This window comes from Miscanthus floridulus, chromosome 9 (assembly GCF_019320115.1).
Source record: "Miscanthus floridulus cultivar M001 chromosome 9, ASM1932011v1, whole genome shotgun sequence".
NCBI lineage: Eukaryota > Viridiplantae > Streptophyta > Magnoliopsida > Poales > Poaceae > Miscanthus > Miscanthus floridulus.
This window is the reverse complement of record NC_089588.1, coordinates 76,534,509-76,556,085: the sequence shown is the minus strand read 5'-3', so window position 1 is coordinate 76,556,085 and position 21,577 is coordinate 76,534,509.

Genomic DNA, 21,577 nt, shown 5'->3' with positions numbered 1-21,577 from the left:
CACCCACGCGGTCATCGACCTCGACCACTTGAGTATGCCTTCGACAAGCTATCTAGAGCTAGTCATGTCATCATCAACCTCGTCATCGACCTCCACCACTCGAGTACACCTTCAAGAGGCTATCTCGAGTCGGTCATGTCTTCATCAACCACGTCATTGACTACAACCGCTCGAGCACACCACTATCAGGCTCCCTCAATTGTTACACTGCCGTCTCCAACTACATCATCAAATACGACCGCTCGGTCACGCCACCATTGGACTCCCTCGAGCCGATCACATCACTACTAGCAACATCTTTGACCATGACTGTTCAAACATGCATCATCAGGCTGCACCCGAATCATCACTAGGTACACTCGATACGTGTGTAAGGAAAATGGACCCTAGGCCATTTACTTTGGATTTTGGTGTTTGATGACCAACACAACCAAATTGGACTAATGAATTTGCAAGTAATTGTTTTATAGTTCAATAGGGTGCAAAACATGACTTGGACGAAGGCGACATGATCATCCGATGATCAACACCTTCCGCAATACCCTAGAAGCACAAGATAAGACCCAAGATATCAAGCCCACCAAGCACAAAGATGGGAACCAAGCCAAACGCAAGATCATGAAGAAACGAGCTTGGCAGAGGTGACCGGACATGGCACTTATAGGGACCGGACGCGTCCGATCAGTTGCTCAGCAACAGCAGGCGTTAGCAGCTATGACCGAATGCTGAGCGAAGCAGTGACCGGATGCACCGATGACACTGTTCTTCATCATGCCAATGTTTTCAGCGTGACCGGACGTAGCGGCACTGGACGACCGGACACACAAAGTACAGCGTCCGATCGAGTCTAGAGATGTTCCAGAGTGGTGCTAGCGTGACTGGACGCGTCCGATCGAGTGAAACCGGACTCAGCCCAAAGTCTGATCAACGCGCGTTCTAATGGTCAGGATGACCGAACGTGTCTAGTCAAGATGACAACAGTGTCCGGACAGTAGCAGAAAGCTAGGTTTTGCCCCCAACGGCTACTTTCTCGGTGGGGCTTATAAATAGACCCCCCCAACTAGCCATTTGAGATATGGAGAGCTGAGGAAACATACCAAGGGTGTTGATACACCATTTTAGTGATCTCCACTTGCATAGTGCTTAGTGATTCATTAGGTGATTAGCGTAGGTGTTGTGCGAAGTGCTTAGGTTGATTAGACCACCGCTTATGCTCTTCCTCTAGGTTTAGGCATAGTGTTTAGTGAGGTTTGCACACCTCTTATCACTAGGTGCTTGCGCGCGCCATTGTTGTATATTGGAGGGGCTTATAGTCTTGCAAGATCACACCAACCGTGTTTGTGGTATGGCCACCACCGTGTACCAAAGGGAACAAGGCCCGTGGCGGTTTGGCCGGAAGCTTGATAGTGAAGACAGCGGGGAGCATCCGGGAGAGGCTTGCCAAAAGGCACATCAGAGACCCACTTGCGCGTAGGGAAGGCCCAAGGCTATCCACGGAGTTACCCAACTAGGAGCTTGGCCCTTGCAAGGGATTCCTTATGAGGGGCTCCAACAAGGACTAGGGGGAAGCTTGCGCGCTTCTCAATACCTCGGTAAAAATAGTAGAGTCATCGATGGGAGTTTGGATATCTCTACCTTACTCTTTAGCTTTTGCATTTACATTGCAATCTTAGTGTGTGCTTTACTTTCCTAGCTTAGTAATAGGCTAGTTGATAGGTTTGGAACCTAGGTTGCATAACTCCTTTTGCGGTAGAGATAGCATCACACCTAGCAAAACAATAGTTGCACATTTAGATAGTTTATCTTTTGCATAGATTTTGACTAGGAGAAATTAGAGGCCTTAGTTAGAGTTAGAGTTTTAAGTTGCCTAATTCACCCCCCCCCCTCTTAGGCGTCACTGTCCCTTATAAGTGGTATCGGAGCCGGTTGGCTCAATTTAGACCTTTGGCTTCACCGCCGTTGAGCCGACGCTATTTAGAGTGGTTGGGATGGATACCTCTAGGCCTCCGCACTTTGACGGCGCTAACTTCCCCTACTATAAAGCTAGAATGGCTTGTCACCTTGAGACGGTAGATTTGGGTGTATGGAGAGTCACTCGTGATGGGATGAAACCCATTAAGAATCCCGATAAACCCACAAAGAGCGAAGAAAAAGAAATTCATTTCAATGATAGAGCTAAAAGTTCCTTGTTTGAATCTTTTAGCATGGATGTGTTTAACCAAGTGTTCACTTTGAATATGGCACATGAAATTTGGTTAAAACTCCAAGAGCTCCATGATGGCACAACTAATGTCTGTGAGCAAAAACATTGTCTAGCTAAACAAAATTATGATTCCTTTAAAATGAATGATGATAAGCTTGTTCGTGATATGTATTCTCGTTGGAATCTAATTGTCAATGAGCTCCATTCAATAGTATTAACGAAGCTAGATGATGCGGACATCGTGAGGAAGATCATCTCCATGCTATCATAAAAAGAAATATGCAAGCATCATCACCATCCTTCACAACATGGAGGACTTGAGCACCATGACCCCGGGCATAGTCATTGGCAAGATAGTGGCATTTGAAATGTCATGAAAGATGGGTCAAGAAGAAGCCTCGCCATCAAACAAAGGCAAAGCTCTCGCATGTAGTGAGAAAAAGAAGATGAAGGGCAAGCAAGTTGAGACAAGCTCAAGCTCAAGCTCCTCAAGTGAAGATGAAGAATAAGATGAGGATGATGATGATTCAAGTGATGATGATCAATCTTCCTCCTCCACCTCCGACCTTGATGAAGAATCAATCAAACTTATCAACAAGGTGGAGAAGATGATCTAAAGGCTCAATGTCAAGGGTGTGCCCATCTAAATTCAAGATTTCATCTTCATAAATCAAAGAAATGAGCAAAGAAAGAAAGGATGCTATGGATGCGATGAGTTGGGGCACTTTGTGGAAGTTTGTCCAAACAAGCCCACACCCAAGACAAAGAAGAAGACGTGCAAGGACAAAGCCCTCACATCAATAAGGTCATGGGATGATTCTTCAAGTGAAGAAGAAGACCATCACAAGAGATGAGGCCACAAGCACTCATCATCAAGCTCTTCTTGTGTGTGCCTTATGGCATGAGGTAACGAAAAGCTCATCCTCTAGTGAGAGTGATAGTGATGATGAAATGCCTTCTCTTAATGAACTTGTGCAAGAAAATCTTAAATATGCTAAGGCTTGCACTAGCCAATAAAAGAAGCTAAAAATGTTGCAAGAAAAGCTAGATAGTTCACAAGAAGCATATAAAACCTTGCTTGAACAATATGAGACATTTGCTAATCTCAATATTGAACTATCTACTAAAATTGAGCAACTTGAGGCTAGTGCAACAACAAATGCATGCACAATCAATGATGAGCAACTTGTAAAGAAAAATGAAAAATTAAAAAAAAAGTTAGCTAGCTCACAAGATGCTTATAAAAGTTTGCTTGCTAAAATGGAAACCATGTGCAAACGATGTGATGAGCTAACTAATAAAGTTGCTAATCTTGAAGCCATCGGTATAACCCTCACCAAGGCACCTAAAAAGAAAAGTGCTATCATTGACATGCCTAAAAAGAATGCTTCTACTTCTTGCAATGATTTATGTTTAGACTCACCCTTGTGCAACCATGTTTGTGTTGAGAAAGTTGTTGTAGATACATGCACACAAGAGGTCAGAATGGAGAATGAGCAACTCAAGCAAGAAGTGGCTCGCCTTACCAAGGACTTGACTCAAGTAAACGACGAAACAGAGCAAGCCCAACTTCATCAAGATAACACCATCTAGAGAGTGAAGAAGCTTGATGAAGGACAAACTGTGGTTTGCTACGTGTGCCACAAGGAAGGCCACAAGTCCTATGAGTGCAAGGTGAAGAATGGGGGAGGAGCTAAGAAGAAAGAGAAAAACAAAAAGGAAACAAGAAAGCTCTCCAACACCTACACCAACAAGGTGGACACAGGCCTCCATAGCTTATCTCTTGAAGAAGAAGAAAAATGACAAGGTGGTGGCCAAGATGAACAAGCAAGCCAACAATGGGGCCAAACGCATTTGGGTGCCAAAGGAGATCATTTCCAACATGAAGAGCACCAAGAAAGTTTGGATCCATAAAGGGAAGTGAGAAGTCCGATGGACTTCGGAGAATTTGGAGACTTGGCAAAGTATGCGTGCATTTTATGGGGTGCATCATTATGGACAAGGAAATTGCCAAGTGGGTTAGTGAATACTATGGACCCAAATTCCCCTTCCTATGTTAGATAACTAGATTTAATTTCTTGCAATTTCAATAAGCATCTAGTTCCTTTTCAAGCCTAGGTTTGCAGTTGCATGTTTAATCTTTTGTCTTGCATACACTGGGTATATCTTATAGTAGGCTTGCTCGGTCTCATTCTTAACCCTTGAAGCAAACCTACATGGTTTAAATTGTTTAGGAGCATGGCACATAGCTTGTTTTACAATTGTTCATCTAATATTTGCAAAAGTTCAAATTATAGATAATTTCTCCTGAATATCACCTTCGAAAATGATTCTCACATTCATGTGATGTCATCTTTCAAGTGGTATTTTTTATTCTAAAATCAATGTGCATGTCTCCTACAAGTATTCCATACTTGTGTGCACAAATTTAGGGGGAGGTTACCTTACAAGTTGGATGCTTTGAGACTAACACCTTTTCAAGCTTATTATGTGTGTAGTAGTCTCATTGCAAGGAAAATAGAGTCCCCGGCGTTAAGCATCATACTTCAAATATCCACCACCTATTGCAAGTGGTATAAATCAAATTGGTTTCCACATGTGGTATTTCTAAACCAATATCATCATGTTGATTTCACTTTGGTATTTACATGCTTTCTCCCTACATTATATAGATTAAACTCCCTGGAGCATTAATTTGCTAATTATGCATAAACTACACTCTCCATTATATGTATGCATATATTTAGAGGGAGCTTAGTCTATGTAATGTGAGAGTCAAATTTTGTGACCTATTCCACTCCACATACAAAGGATCACAAAGTTTGACCCTCCCTTGTGCTACTAATGTCTTCCTTTTCGGTGTTTGATTCCAAAGGGAGAGAATTTGTAGGACCAAAAGCAAGCCCGATCATAATAATTTAAAAGGGGTAATGGTCCGAGAAAGGGAGGATAGTGGATTATGGAGTTAGGGAGAGGCTTAAATCCATAATGCCACATGGGGACATTTGCAAGGGCAAGATAAGTTTCTAAAGATATTTACATGTGGTATCTTTTAGCATCATATAACCTTGCCCTTTGCATTGCATCCTAGCAAGTAAATAGTTTTTAAATTCCAAAAATTTTATTATTTGCTTGCTTTGGTTGTGTTGTCATCAATCACCAAAAAGGGAAGATTGTAAGGAAAATGGACCCTAGGCCCATTTACTTTGGATTTTGGTGTTTGATGACCAACACAACCAAATTGGACTAATGAATTTGCATGTAATTGTTTTGTAGTTCAATAGGGTGCAATATGTGACTTGGACGAAGGCGACATGATGATCCAATGATCAACACCTTAAGCAAGACCCTAGAAGCACAAGAGAAGACCCAAGATATCAAGTATAGTCCAAGCACGAAGATGGGAACCAAGCTAAACACAAGATCATGAAGAAACCAGCTTGGTAGAGGTGATCGGACGTGGCCCTTATAGGGACCGGACGTGTTCGATCAGTTGCTCGGCAACAACAGGCGTTAGCAGCTATGACTAGATGCTGAGCGAAGCAGTGACTGGACACACCGATGACACTATTCTTCGTCACGACAATGTTTTCAGCGTGACCGAACGTAGCGGCACTAGACAACCGGACGCACAAAGTACATCGTCTGATCGAGTCTAGAGAGGTTCCATAGCGGCATCAGCGTGACCGAACATGTCCAATTGAGTGAGACCAGACTCATCCTAGAGCCCGATCAACGCGTGCTCTAACGGTCGGGACGACCGGACGCATTCGGTCAGGACTATAGCAGTGTTTGGTCAGTAGCAGAAAGCTAGGTTTCGCCCCCAACGGCTACTTTCTCGGTGGGGCTTATAAATAGACCCCCCCCAACTAGCCATTTGAGATGTGGAGAGCTAAGGAAACATACCAAGGGTGTTGATACACCATTTTAGTGATCTCCAGTTGCATAGTGTGTAGTGATTCATTAGGTAATTAGCGTAGGTGCTTTACGAAGTGCTTAGATTGATTAGACCACTGCTTATGCGCTTGCTCTAGGTTTGGGCCTAATGTTTAGTGAGGTTTGCAGATGTCTTATCACTCGGTGCTTGCGCACACCATTGTTGTACATCGAAGGGGCCTGTAGTCTTGCGATTTCATACCAACCGCATTTGTGGTGTGGCCGCCACCGTGTACCGAAGGGAACAAGGCCCGCGGCAGTTCAACCGGAAGCTTGATAGTGAAGACGGCGGGGAGTATCTAGGAGAGGCTTGCTGGAAGGCATGTCGGAGACCTACTTGCATGTGGGGAAGGCCCAAGGCTATCCATGGAGTTACCCAACTAGGAGCTTAGTCCTTGCGAGAGATTCCTTACGAGGGGCTCCAATGAGGACTAGGGGGAAGCTTGTGTGCTTCTCGATACCTTGGGAAAAATACCAGAGTCATCGACGGGAGTTTGCATATCTCTGCCTTACGCTTCCACATTTACATTGCAATCTTGGTGTGTGCTTTACTTTCCTAGCTTAGTAATAGGCTAGTTGATAGGTTTGGAACCCAGGTTGCATAACTCCTTTTGCGGTAGAGATAGCATCACACCTAGCAAAACTGTAGTTGCATATTTAGATAGTTTATCTTTTGCATAGGTTTTGACTAGGTGAAATTAGAGGCTTTAGTTAGAGTTAGAGTTTTAAGTTACCTAATTCACCCCCCTCTTCGGCGTCACGGTGCCTTACAACGTGCTCAGGATTAAAAGAAGACAACAACTTCAAGATCACCCTCTGTAACACCCTAAAATTTTGTTCTCTTGAAATAGAGATAAAATGATTTAATTTTGTATTTTTATGCTCATGAAAACATGGGGAAATAATAAATTTTCATTAGATTAAAATTTATCTTAAGGTAGAAACATGTTTGTTGCATTCATGCCGGTCGCGCCTTGTGTTTTTTTGTGCAAAATGTGTTTTTTAAAATACGTTTAGGAGACGAATATCTATCTCTAGGAATTTTCCAGCTTCTTTCTGAAATTTAATTCCTACCTCATTTACCTTAATCTTTATGTTCCAAGTTCCCAACAATCTTTTTATGACCTCCAAATACTTTATTTGGGTTCATCATGTTCCAAAGTGTCTCTAGAAAATTTTCCCAAATTTTCAGAGGTCTCGGAGTATTTTTCGTGGCTTAAATATCAATTCTGGACTTTTCTAGAATTATTTTATTTGTGAAATTAATTAATTCCGAAAATAAATAATATATCTCATTTTCCAACCAACTCTCAAAGCCCATGTGCAATAATCCTAATAAATCTCTAAGGCCTATGCATTTATTTACTAATGAACTTTAATGATTATTTAGGTCCATTAGTAAATGTGGAGGGTGCAACATCAATTAGTATTATATTGCTAGTTGATGTAGATGTAGGGAGTTTTTCTACCTATAAATATGTACCAACTCTTTGGGCAAAGCACACCAAAACTACCGTAAGGGAAGCCCCTAGTTTGGAAATCCCTAAGGTAGTAAATTAGATTTTTACCTCTTACGTCTTCAACATCTTGCCTGCACCCTTGCGTCAGCATCGCCGATTTGCCGTCACCCTGATCTCCCCATCTGCTGCCGTCGGCCATCCAAACTCCCGAGCAACACCGCTGAATTTGCATGAAGTCCATATTGAGCGTCGCCGGCCTTCTTCCGCCGCAGTGCACCCTGCCTTGCGTCCCATGCAACTATTCTCCATATGCCAGTCAGCATGTCCTCTAATCCGTTCGTGCATCTCCATACATATTAGGCCAGTAGACATGCATGCCAGTCGATCTCTTCCATCCATGGAGTTTGGAAATCCGATCCTCTAGATAGCTGATGCAGAACGCAACCTCAAGCAAGTAGCGCTCTGCACCAATGACTGTAGTGACTAGTGAAGGGATCAGCAGTTCGATATGCCCATGGACGGTACATATCTACTTCTCTTTTAATCCTTTATTTTCCTTGCTAACTCCCAATATCTATAGTTAATCCCGCTTAAGAAATCATTTAATGTTTGTCTTTGTAGCTACGTTTTGCTCCCTTCATTAGTTTCCCACGTAGTAGCAATGTTAATTTATCACATATACATAATTAAATATAATTTATTTATTATGCGTATGATTAGTTTCCTAATTTAAAAATAACATAGGAGCTGCACTTCGAGGCAACCATTAAAATGATTTAATTGCTATCACCAATGTGTTTGAAAGTTATAAGATGGTTAGCTTCAACTCACGCCATATGTAGTTCAAATAGATGTTCTCACATATTTACTTTCTTTTTAACAAATTAAGTTTAATTAATTTAAATGCTACCTAAATATTTCTGAATAAACTATATGTAGTTTTACTTTAGCATTCTAATCTGAATTAACTCAATTTAGGTATTTTCCTACAATATCTTATACATATTTTATATAATTAAAATAAATGAAGCTCATAGTTTTCTTTTTCTCGTGTAAAGTGAATCTTTCGGTAGATGCTTCTTATTCGTCATAGCTCTGATCAGTGTGCTTTTCGTGTCTGTGTGATCGTAGCAACGCATAGGTTTGATTTCAAATTCTTTTTCACTGATTGGTGTTTTATTCTAATATAACTATGTTTGAATGCTATGCATGTCTGTTCGGATGCTTGTGTGGTGCTTTATAATCTTGTCCAGTCGGTGAGTTTTACGTGGTGATTAAGAAGCTGTTCTTTGGAGGTTACGAATCAACAGAAGAAGGATCTAAGTTTAAGGCAAGTATAGCATGGGATCTTTCTAGTTGTCCTATTCACCTTAATATCATTTAATTCATACTGCATGTGTCTACCTTGACTACCACTAAGGATTTTCTAGTACTTTGTTACCTCGTACCTTGATTTCTATGGGTTATTGCATTGGGTAGTATGATGCTAGTGCTCAACTACAACCATGATCTTGTAACTTGACTAACGGAACATGCAACAAACACTAAAATATGCTTTTTAGGAAAATGGAATAAGGGGGCTAAAGCATTGGGTTGTTTTTATAGTGCTCTAGGTTCCTCTTCCTAAGGGCTTATCTGTAAGCGAACATTCAGGACTTATAGTACAGCTATGAGGGCTACATGGCTCTGGCTTTAGCTCAGTATGAGTACCTTTTCAAGCTTGTTAGTGGTTACCTTTATTGGCATAAGAATGGCTTGACGAATCAGGTATAGTGCAGCCTCTGTCCTCTTGTGTATAGGCTGCGCGCCATTGTGTCATCGGGAAGGGAGGCTCTACATCTGTTTGTCGAGTGAATCTAATGGCCCTAACTTGTTAGATGAACCTTTGAAAGGCTTCATAGTGAACCCTGCCAACCTTCCTTGGTAGTGGGTCAAGAGGCTGATCACCTTAGGCAAAAGGGTAAATCATGACTCATAGTGAAAGTGCACAACCTCTGCAGAGTGTACAATTGGTATATCAGCCGTGCTCACGGTCACGAGCAGCCTTGGACCCTTACGGAATAGATGGTGAACACTAATGATACGGATAATAAAGATGCTTATTAATGGTTAATTGTTTATGCTATTCATTATTCATGTTTACCTGATCATGTGTTTACATGGGCTTGTGATAAACTTGTTGATACTCAATTGCTAAAATCATGACTCATTAAAAGCTAATTGCAGTTAAACTAGTGTTAGCCTTTTGAGCCTCATGAACCCCATGTTATATTTGTTGAGTACGACATGTACTTACGCTTGCTTTACTTTTTAAATCTTTGGAAAAATCCCGGATGGATACCAGATTGCTGGAGTTTGGAGGAATTAGGCTTGTGATCAACCAGTCAGTTGTCCCTGTGGAATTGGAGTCTTCTCTCGAAGATCAGAGTTGTCTTTCCATTGTTTACTATCTAAGGTTATATCCTTTATACTAAGTACGTTATATATTGAGCATTGTCTTTCGATATTACCCTTATTTGTAGCTATATGTGAGATTTGACTTCCTGAGCTCACATATTGTCTATCTGGTTTTGTTATTAAAACTGGGTGCTACAAAGTAGTATCGAAGCAACGCTGACTGTTGGAAGCAAGCGTAGTAGAAACTAGTCATTTTAAGGTTTAAAAGTTGCTACAAAAACCCTTGCTCTATGAACCTTGATATTTTCTTCTCTACTGTATCTCTACCCTAGCTATTCATCTCTACCTTGGTGCCTATTTTAAAGTCTTTGTTCTCAACTTCACCAATTGATTTAATATGCTTTTAGAACTATTTCTCACCACCTTCTTGTGTAATCTGAAAATGAGGACGATAGTATCGCAAGTTGAGTCAATGATTGAGTTGTGCACCTTTATAGCTTTGTTGAATTGTCATTATGTTTATGCTTGTTTTGAATCTTTGTAATGAATGCAATGATCTTATGGGGTTTGCCCATAATTTCATTTAGTTTATAGGCCTAAGGTATAAGGATCAGTGCAATAAATAATTGGGTTTTGGTTTTTCCTGTTTTCTTTATCCTGTCTTTTCGGAGCAGCCTACACTCTTTGGCTTATATCTCTGATTTTGGACAATCAGAAATCATGAGAAAATTCTAGACAATAGTAGACTTCGATATCTTTCTGTGATTGCAAGAACCGCCCTCACATCTATTTTGGTTATGGAGTTATGAAAATCATAAGATGATGCAGCCGTACTGTCTAAAATTTAGAGTAGTTTCTGTTGTGCACTACTTTCAACTACCTAAACTGTAGAATTTGGAAAAGTGTTCAATAAGAAAGTTGTGGAGGATTCGATAAGCTTTCCAACGGTATAATCTACAATTTCATTGGATTAACAGAATGAGAGTTACAACTGTTTTGCTGCACTGCTGTTTTCTGCTCGTGAAGAATTTCATATTTCTTGTTCTTGCCCATACACGAGAGTATCATTGGGATGACAGAATGTCTTGATACTAGTTAGCTCATCTGAAAGGTGGTGCAAGCTACCTTTTTTGTGTCCCCTAGTTTAATTTTTCTTAAGGGGGTAGCCAAGTTGAAGAATTTGCAAGATAAAGTATCATACGTTCTAGTTTGCGTAGGGAAGCATGGTGGGCCCATAACCCATAGGTCCTAGGATGGAAACCTTTAGAGGAACAAACACATTTAGAGGAGATCAATAAGATAGACAATCACGCCTATGCAAACTATCCAACTAAGAAGGGTTCGAATGCTCAAGGTGCCATATGAAGTTCAGTTATGATCTTTAACTCTCACTTGGAAGAATCGGTTAATCTGATGAGAAAGGTGGTACTCAAAGATGTGAGAGAAACTTAAAGTTTTTAATAATGAGGTTTGGTTAGAGGTTCAAGGGAGGTTTATCTAAAACCATCAAGATATTGATAGTATTACTAGAGAAGGTTGAGTCTAGGTCAAGAGACCTTAGCTAAGTGTTTGAAGGAGTACAAGAAGAGGTTGAAGTAAAACATATGTATTAGCTTTGTTAGATCAGGACAAGAGCTTTATATCTACAACGATGCACCTTGTCAAGGTGTGGGATGTGTCCTTATACAAGAACAAAAGTAGTGGCTTGTTCATTAAGTCAACTAAGGAAGCGTGAGTTGGATTACCCAACATATTATGTGGAGTTATCCATTGTAAAGCATGGAAGTACTATCTACTTGGGCATAATAAGTGACATCTAGGAGGATCACAAGAATCTATATGACATCTTCACTAAGATGTCTTAAGCTTGTGATATTCCTGTTGGAATGAAATTGATTATGACTTGGAAAAGTGCTATCACTTCGAGGAGCAAAGTCATGGTCGATGTCCTTAGCAATGGAGAATTGTGCTAAGAAGGTCCGGGTGACATCAAGGACTACGAATTGTATTCAAGGTTCGAGCAACTTAACCAGAATCGTTAATGTTTTGAAGATTGGTAGTAGAATCTCCTTCTGACCAAGAGATTCGTCAGGCTCCGTTGGAAGGTGAATATTTTAAGAAAGAGAATTGATATTATGGACTAAAAAAAGTGGCTGAGTGATTGGAGTAACCTGAGTATTGTTTAGAGTATCTATCAGAATCTTGGAATCAATTTGGCAAGATACTTGGAGTAATGTTAACAGGTATGCAGAGTAAAGTGGGATCCTTATCAAGAAGATGGAACTATACGAGGAAGTAAAGAAAAATTCAAAGACGAAGTATCCCTATCTCCTAGTGGACATCTTCTGAATCTCGACGAGATTCATCTTAAGGGGGGTAGAATTGTAATACCCTAAAATTTGCTTCTCTTGAAATAGAGCTAAAATGATTTAATTTTGTATTTTTATGCTCATGAAAATATGGGGAAATAATAAATTTTCATTAGATTAAAATTTATCTTAAGGTAGAAACATGTTTGTTGCATTCATACCGGTCGCACCTTGTGTTTCTTTGTGCAAAATGTGTTTTTTTAAAATACGTTTAGGAGACGAATATCTATCTCGAGGAATTTTCCAGCTTCTTTCTAAAATTTAATTCCTACCTCCTTCACCTTAATATTTATGTTCCATATTCCCAACAGTCTTTTCATGAGCTTCAAATACTTTATTTGGGTTCATCATGTTCCAAAGTGTCTCTAGAATTTTTTCCCAAATTTTCGGAGGTCTCGGAGTATTTTTTGTGGCTTAAATATCAATTCTGGACTATTCTAGAATTATTTTATTTGTGAAATTAATTAATTCCAAAAATAAATAATATATCTCATTTTACAACCAACTCTCAAAGCCCATGTGCAATAATCCTAATAAATCTCTAAGGCCGATGCATTTATTTACTAATGGGCATTAATGATTATTTAGGTCCATTAGTAAATGTGGAGGATGCAACATTAATTAGTACCATATTGCTAGTTGATGTAAATGTAGGAAGTTTTTCTACCTATAAATATATACCAACCCTTTAGACAAAACACGCCAAAACTACCGTAAGAAGAGCCCCTAGTTTGAGAATCCCTAAGGTAGTAAATTAGATTTTTACCTCTTACGTCTCCAACATCTTGCCTGCACCCTTGCGTCAGCATCGCCGATTTGCCGTCACCCTGATCTCCCCATCTGCTGCCGTCGGCCATCCAAGCTCCCAAGCAACACCGCTGAATTTGCATGAAGTCCATATCGAGCGCCGTCGGCCTTCTTCCGCCACAGTGCACCCTGCCTTGCCAGTATGCCTTGCGTCCCATGCAACTATTCTCCATATGCCAGTCAGCATGTCCTCCGATCCGTTCGTGCATCTCCATACATATTAGGCCAGTAGACATGCATGCCCAGTCGATCTCTTCCATCCATGGAGTTCGGAAATCCGATCCTCCAGATAGCTGATGCAGAACGCAACCTCAAGCAAGTAGCGCTCTGCACCCATGCCTGCAGTGACCAGTGAAGGGATCAGTAGTCCGATATGCGCATGGATGGTACATATTTACTTCTCTTTTAATCCTTTATTTTCCTTGCTAACTCCCAATATCTATAGTTAATCCCGCTTAAGAAATCGTTTAACGTTTGTCTTTGTAACTACGTTTTGCTCCCTTCATTAGTTTCGCACGTAGCAGCAATGTTAATTTATCACATATACACAATTAAATATAATTTAATTATTATGCGTATGATTAATTTTCTAATTTAAAAATAACATAGGAGCTGCACTTCGAGGCAACGATTAAAATGATTTAATTGCTATCACCAATGTGTTTGAACGTTATAAGATGGTTAGCTTCAACTCACGTCATATGTAGTTCAAATAGATGTTCTCACGTATTTAATTTCTTTTTAACAAATTAAGTTTAATTAATCTAAATGCTACCTAAATATTTCCAAAAAATATGTGTAGTTTTACTTTGGCTTTCTAATCTGAATTAACTCAATTTAGGTATTTTCCTACAATATCTTATACATATTTATATAATTAAAATAAATAAAGCTCATAGTTTTCTTTTTCTCATGTAAAGTGAATCTTTTGGTAGATGCTTCTTATTCGTTATAGCTTCGATTAGTGTGCTTTTCGCGTCTGTGTGATCATAGCAACGCGTAGGTTTGATTTCAAATTCTTTTTCACTGATTGGTGTATTGTTCTAATATAGCTATGTTTGAATGCTATGCATGTCTGTTCAGATGCTTGTGTGGTGCTTTATAATCTTATCTAGTCGGTGCGTTTTATGTGGTGATTAAGAAGCAGTTCTTTGGAGCTTACGAATCAACAGAAGAAGGATCTAAGTTTAAGGCAAGTATAGCATGGGATCTTTCTTATTATCCTATTCACCTTAATATCAATTAATTCATATTGCATGTGTCTATCTTGACTACCACTAAGGATGTCCTAGTACTTTGTTACCTCGTACCTTGATTCCTATGGGTTATTGCATTGGGTAGTATGATGCTATTACTCAACTACAACCATGATCTGGTAACTTGACTAATGGAATATGCAACAAACACTAAAAGATGCTTTTTAGCAACATGGAACAAGGGTGCTAGAGCATTGGGCTATTTTTATGGTGCTCTAGATTCATCTCCCTAAGGACTTATCTATAAGCGAACATCCGAGACTTACGATACAGCTGTGAGGGCTACATGGCTCTAGCTTTAGCTCAGTATGAGGACATTTTCTAGCTTGTTAGTGGTTACCTTTATTGGCATAAGAATGGCTTGACGAATCGGGTATAGTGCGACCTCTGTCCCCTTGTGTATAGGTTGCGCGTCATTGTGTTATCGGGAAGGGGGGCTCTACATCTGTTTGTCGAGTGAATCTAATGGTCCTAACTTGTTAGATAAACCTTTGAAAGGCTTCATAGTGAACCCTGCCGACCTTCCTTGGTAGTGGGTCAAGAGGCTGATCATCTCAGGCAAAAGGGTAAATCACGACTCACAGTGAAAGTGTACAACCTCTGCAGAGTATACAATTGGTATATCAGTCGTGCTCACGGTCACGAGCAGCCTTGGACCCTTACGGAATAGATGGTGAACACTGATGATACGGATGATAAAGATGCTCATTAATGGTTAATTATTTATGTTATTCATTATTCATGTTTACCTGATCATGTGTTTATATGGGCTTGTGATAAACTTGTTGATACTCAATTGCTAAAATCATGACTCATTAAAAGCTAATTGCAGTTAAACCAGTGTCAGCCTTTTGAGCCTCATGAACCCCATGTTATATTTGTTGAGTACGACATGTACTTACGCTTGCTTTACTTTTTAAATCTTTGGAAAAATCCTAGATGGGTACCAGATTGCTGGAGTTTGGAGGAATTAGGCTTGTGATCATCCAGTCAGTTGTCCCTATGGAATTGGAGTCTTCTCCCAAAGATCAGAGTTGTCTTTCCGTTGTTTGCTGTCTAAGGTTATGTCCTTTATACTAAGTACGTTATATATTGAGCATTGTCTTTCGATATTACCCTTATTTGTAGCTATATGTTAGATTTGACTTCCTAGGCTCACATATGGTGTGTATCTGGTTTTGTTCTTAAAACTAGGTTCTACACCCTACGATAGATTCTCCAAATTTGCTTGGAGGGGCTAGACTCATCGGGTCCATTGTGTGGCCCCGGTCGACTACGACAACAAGAGAGCATTCGGACACAAAAAGTGCTTGCATTCATACTTCAATCAAGACAAACCCTCCAATTGATTCTCCAAATTGCACGAAGCTTTAGGGACTATTGTCGATGATATGTACCTAGGGCACCTCAATGCATGGACAACAACCCAGATAAGATGGGGTACACCAAGCAGGCTACACGAGAAGCCCAACTTAGAGGGGGCACCTCATCTGCTTGGTGGACAAGGCATAACAAGATGTACATAGAAACTAACTCTATCTGGGAGATTTTCTTGTAACCAACTAGGAAACCCACATGTAAACTAATCAAGACTGTATCTATAACCCCACCCCTGGACTATATGATGAGGGGAAGGGAACCCTAATCAGTACCAAGGACACAAGTTCATAGCAACTCTAGGCAACTAGCCATCAATGCCCCTATAAATCTAAGCATATGAGATAAAGAGATCTACTCTCCACTGAACGTAGGGTACCCCATACCTGAACCAGTATAAATATGTGTCACATGTGCTACTTTTCTAATTCCCTATGCATGATATTGATCTGCATTGCTAGAGCCAATCCTCTAACAATGATCTTCGTCCACAACTCCCTCTTGCACCTAGGGCCACTTGGAGAGCCTATCTAGCAAAGTGCATTGTGTTGAACAATCCTAGTAAAAGCTATAGGTCATCAATGGTGGATCTGGGTCTTGAACTATCTAAGTTCATCTCTAGGTTGCAACAAGATTCAAGGAAATAGTTACCCACCTTGGATCAAAGGATGGTTGATGGAGCTATTCTTGAAGGTTGAATCAACTCCCTGCTTCCCTTCTTGCTTCTCCTTCTTGGATCTTTCACCTAGTAGGGGGGAATGAGCCCTCCTAATTCATCCTTGCCATGGAGATGGTGTTGCTAGTGGGGCTAAGATCGACCTTGGCCTTCCTTCCTCCATTTTCCTCCTCCTCCTTTCCTTTGTTAGGGTGCTTGAGTTCAAAAATGACAAAGAGAGGGTGAGAGAGGAGAGTAGTAGAGCGAGAGGGAGAGAGTGGAAGGAGCCCCTGATAGGTTCAATGTTGAGCTAGACCTGGGCTTGCCATGCCACTTGGGTGGGCCCAAGTAGAAGGGTTGGTTTACAACTCAAACTGTGCATCGTCGTGTGTATTGACATATTGTTCGTCCTTGTTGACTTAAGCAGACTGAAGCACTAGTTTGATGGATTGCTAGGTATGACATGTCAAAATGTCCATGAACACACAGTAGTACCAGACTTTGGTAGTTATAGACTTCTAAGTTTTGAAACTATGATTTTTTATGATGATTATGCTCATGATGTTTATGCTAATAAAGTGTAATGATGGGTCATGACACTCCTCTTCCTTCTGGCCTAACATAGATTGATGACTTTGAGGCCAAAGAAGCCTGGCGAGTTTCTAGCATGAGTGTTAGCCTATGTTGACCTCCGCTAGCATATCGAATTGGCTACATGATTTAGTTGGCCATCTACGTGCTTGGCAACAGCTCCTACCCATGGAGGAGAGGTTCTTGCTTTAAGGAACTTGTTAAAGCCAGTGAAAAACATAGGATACCCTAATATATTAGTAGAAGGGTCTTGTTGACGCTGATTCAGGTCACACACAAGCAGAGATTAGCTCACTTGAGACCGCACGTGGCCTAGCATGCAGCAGAGAGAGGTCAAAAACAATGCTGACGAGCAGGATGGCCATGCAGATTTGTCGCTCGTTCTTCACTCGAAAAGCCACGCAGTCAGGGAGGAGCACATTAGGGTTGCCCTAGGATTGGTAAGGTCATCTAGAATGCCAATGAATCTCGCTAAGAGAGGCACTGTACAATAGAGGGTTGGAGGAGCAAGACATAATGGAGTAGTAATAGATTAATTTTTGATTGATTGTGTGTAGTTCACTTCAATGGCCATGATCCTCTAATATATATAGGAGCTGGTCTTATACTAGTAGGAAGCCTTCTCCAAACAACATCAGAAGTTTCCCATGAGATCAAAGCAGTTTGTATACAAAGGATTGGTTTAGACTTAGAGAGCCAAAACTAACTGAGGCCACTTTCTAAAATCGGCTTGGGCGAGTTTGCGTAGGGTTTCGGCCACAACCAGCCAAAAATAGCCTAGGTCGGTGAAAGGTCCTAATATGGCAAGATGGGGTGAACAGCCTATTAAAAATCTCTACAAGAACACTAGAGCAAGAGGTTAGTACACTAAATGGCATAAGGCAATTTTGTTCTAGCTCTACGAGGGTTGCAAGCTACCTATCCCAACAGTTCTAGTTGCTACAATCTCTAGGCACACAAGAAGCTAAGTCACTACTCACTAAGAGTTCTCAAAGACTCTACACTAAAGAGCCCCACTAGGTGAAACTAAACTAGCAAGCAAGCTGTCAAAACTAGCTACACTAAAGAGCTTGCTACACAACTAGTTTGCAAGAATGTAAGGATATGAGTAAGATAATTATACCGCCGTGTCGAGGAATGAACCAATCAATGAATATGAAAACCAATTCAATCACCGAGAGAATGCCAATCACAATAGACATAAGATTTTCTCTTGAGGTTCACGTGCTTGCCGGCACGCTAGTCCCTGTTGTGTTGACCAATACTTGGTGGTTTGGAGGCTAATAGGTATCACACACCTAGACAATACTTGGCGCCGCAAAGAACCTACCCACAAGTGAGGTAACTCAATAACAAGAGCAATCCACTAGAGATACCTTTCGGCTCTCCGCCGGGGAAGGTACAAGAACCCTCACAAATCACCGGGAGACGGCCATGAACAATCACCAACTCGTGCCGATGCTCCTTCGCTACTCCAAGCCGTCTAGGTGGGGGCAACCACCGAGAGAAACAAGAAAATCCGCAGCCACAACGATCCCCAAGTGCCACTAGATACAATTACTCTAGCAAATGCAATTGGAATCACTCCCAATCTCACTAGTGGGAGGTGTTTATTTAGGCTCACAAGGATGTCAAGTATGTCAAAATTGCCAAGAGATGGAGCCCCAAGCTGGCCAAGAGCTATTTATAGACCCTCCTCAAATGAATAGAGCCGTTGCTCTACACATGCACGACCGGACGCACCCCAGCGTCCGATCGGTAGATGGCTGCCACGTGTCACGCCTTTGAATTTTCACCGCTCGATTCCAACAGCTATCTCCCGAGCACGCGAACACTTAAGTTAGGACCAGACTCACTTGAGCAGCGACCAGACTCGGTGCCACTCAGGGTCCGGTCATTTCCAGTATGCTCCCTGAGCGTGAAAAACACGCCCGGACGTGTCAGGTTCGGTCCACTCAGCACAGCACCACGCGCGCCACCGAGTACTGACCGGACACGGGAACAGTGTTTCCCATGTGTCCGGTTGCGCTAGCTCTCCAGCGTCCGATCGAGCGCCCGAGCGCCTCCTTCTCTGCGCTACTGACCGGACACGCCCGGGGTGAGTCCAGTCACCCCGGCGCCAGAGTCCGGTCACTACTGTCTCCTCCTTTTTTTAACTCCTCAACTTCTTCACCCTTGCTTCCAAGTTGCTAACCACAGTGTGTACAACTCATGTGCTCGTGTGTTAGCATTTTTTCAAAACATTTTTCACACTAGGTCTCTAAATGCATATGCAAGAATCATGTCACCTAGTGGCACTCGATAACCGCTTAGCCAAAGATTTTTCCTCTTTATAGGATGGCTATCCATCCTAAATACACTTGCACCCTCTATGCTATCTTAAGTGCTAAAACAAAAATCTATTTGATACATTTGACTTGACCTCCTTGGTTTTTGTTTTTCAATTTCTTCTTTTCAAAATTGGAGCTTGATCACCATCATCTCATGTCCACCTTCATCACCATGGACTTCACCTTTTTCCATCACTTGGATTGGACTACCTTATCTAATTCACACACTTAAATCAAAGGTTAGCCCTAGGTTTCATCAATTATCCAAAACCAAACTAGGACTTTCAGTCGGTTTTCCATGTAAACACATATTAAGGCCAAAAGCTAGCTTGGGCCAATTCCTAAACTGGCCTGACCAGTTTTGTCTGGTTTTGCCCAATTTGTCACAAATTTTATTCTTCTGGTTTGTATTTGATTCCCAAAGTTAAATGTGACACCTCTAACCTCTTTTTGTTGTCAACTCCTTGTCTTCATCATCTTGTTTTTTTACTTCTCCATCTCTCTTTACTTCTTCTTTTTCACCCATGGATGCACAAATAATAGATCAAGGCTCCCGGCACCCATTGATCTATTGGTTATCGTTAGTTTGCATTCTTTTCATTTTAACCTAGTGGATGATGAAAAAGATTAGTCTTAGGTATCATGCAAGTTTTCAATCTTTCAGTTGAATGAAGGAACCGACAAAGTGAGCAGGAGACCGTTATGTTCTCGATATCATGGACCGGCGGCATCAGCTAGCACCGCAATGGTGAGCAACTGAGCATCACATAAGTTCGTGATTGTCTCATTGTCTGTTGCATTGCTGACGGATGAGCGGACAGATCCCTTTGGAAGAAAATGGTGTAATTGCAGTTCAATGAAAACTATTTTTTATTGTTCTTTAATATTTTTCCTTTGTGCTAAAAAAAAGAAATTTTGTTACTCCAATGAACAAGCATTCTTGTTAGTTTGTTGCTGTAATTTGGAATTTCTAAGATGTGTTTATGGCCATTCCTGGTGATGCACGAAATGGGTAATTTGATATATATATATATATTGAATTTCTAAAATGTGTTCATGGCCATTTTTGTTAGTTTGTTGCTTTAATCTTCCCTTCTTTTTCTTTGTATAAATTGAACAATTTTGTACTTGCTCCAGTAAAAAATTTCAAATGGCAAAATGCGTGCGTGTGATATACGTAACGGTAATAGTTGAGTGTAAATTTTGTTAGGTTGAAAATGGGAATGCGATTTGCGTCATCGAAGTGGCACTGATGGCAGTATTAAATATTGGTTCGCATGATGAGCCAAAGTGTAAAATAGATATTTCATCTTGCCGTTAGCTACCATTACACCTAAAATAAACAACATTAACACTATGGTCTAAAGAAATCTGACTCACGCCCTGTTCGTTTGGACTAGTTTGACTTATAAGCCATGGCTGAAAGTACTGTTAGCTGGTTTGGTGTGAGAGAAAAATATTATTCGTTGGCTGATAAGCCATGGCTTATAAGCCAGATTCGAGCAAACGAACATGCTGTCAGTGGTTGAATAAGAGATAACTTTTTAGTGGCCTATAAATAATTGATTATTTTTTTCAATAGGGAGGGAAGGAGTTCCATCAATTTTCTTCCTTCTTCACTAAGACGGTAAGGTAGACCATGGAACTCACTTGTTGAGATGCGTGACAACTATGGAGCGTTTGTTTTTGCTTATTTTGCGCCTGTGGCAAGAGTTGGAAGAATCTTGACATCTTGCTAAATGTCTTTTCTCACGATCGCCCTTAAAGAGAAAATTTGAAAAATAAATTACATCGCCGATTTCTCTGGTAGAGTCATGGTTCAACTATCGCACCATGTGTCCGCCGACAGCAGTTCTAAGCAGGGCCTATGTCGCCTAGGTACAAGAACAAAAATTACCCATTTTTCATCAAGAAATTGGGGACAACATTTTGATTTTTGAATCGGTAGTGCTACCGCCTAGATGTCCGGACGGACGTCCGCACGCTGCACTCTGTTTCGCTCTCCACGTGGAGCCCGCGGAGCCCGAGCGACAAAAGAGAAAGGGCGTGCGGCGCCTCCAATTCGAAAGGACCCGGCCGCGTCGTCGTATGGATGCCCTGCCGGCGTCAAGAGAAACGATACAACAGAAGGTGGGGGAGGAGAGATACAACACCTGATCTACTTTTAAAACATCCAAATACAACAGTTGCAACATA